Here is a 678-nt window from a genome sequence, read left to right on the forward strand (position 1 = left end):
GCTCAGAGAAACATGTAACTTAATATACATAGTCTTTTATTACATATCTACTTAAATTCAAAGTATTAAGGTTGTTAACAAACTGTAAGAGACTGTACATCTGTTTTATCCAAGAAAGTATTAATTTAAACTAAAAAACAAGTAGAGATACATTAAGTAGTCATTAATATCCTTTACAGTTATAGTACAGACACAAGACTTGAAAAATATATGGACACATAATAGATCACTACATGTCTTTATTTGTATGTCTGTATAAGAACTGGTTGAATTTCTATTAAGAATATAGTAGTAAAAATGTATGTTTCTCAGCCAAATTGGCAACTTCACTTTAGCATTTTTAACTCAACTAAATAAGAGCCATTTACAATAAAACTTGGATATATTGTACATATACTATATTGTTACATACATGATTTTTCTCAAGAAGAAATATGCTGATTTGTATGAGTTATAGATAAATCTTTGAATCTTGATATAAAGGCAAAAAACTGTTAACATGATATATACATGTAGATCCTTTCATAACTCACTCAATTTTACATATTTTTCTTTCTAATACATACAGATAGAAAGCTGTGAAGAATAGCTTTCTAACAGTATTTTTTATATTTTCTAATAATTATTGATTGTGGAGTTACAAGCAAATTAGCTGAAATTAGCTAATCATGTCAACAG

The sequence above is a fragment of the Fomitiporia mediterranea genome (assembly GCF_000271605.1).
Source record: "Fomitiporia mediterranea MF3/22 unplaced genomic scaffold FOMMEscaffold_10, whole genome shotgun sequence".
Taxonomy (NCBI): domain Eukaryota; kingdom Fungi; phylum Basidiomycota; class Agaricomycetes; order Hymenochaetales; family Hymenochaetaceae; genus Fomitiporia; species Fomitiporia mediterranea.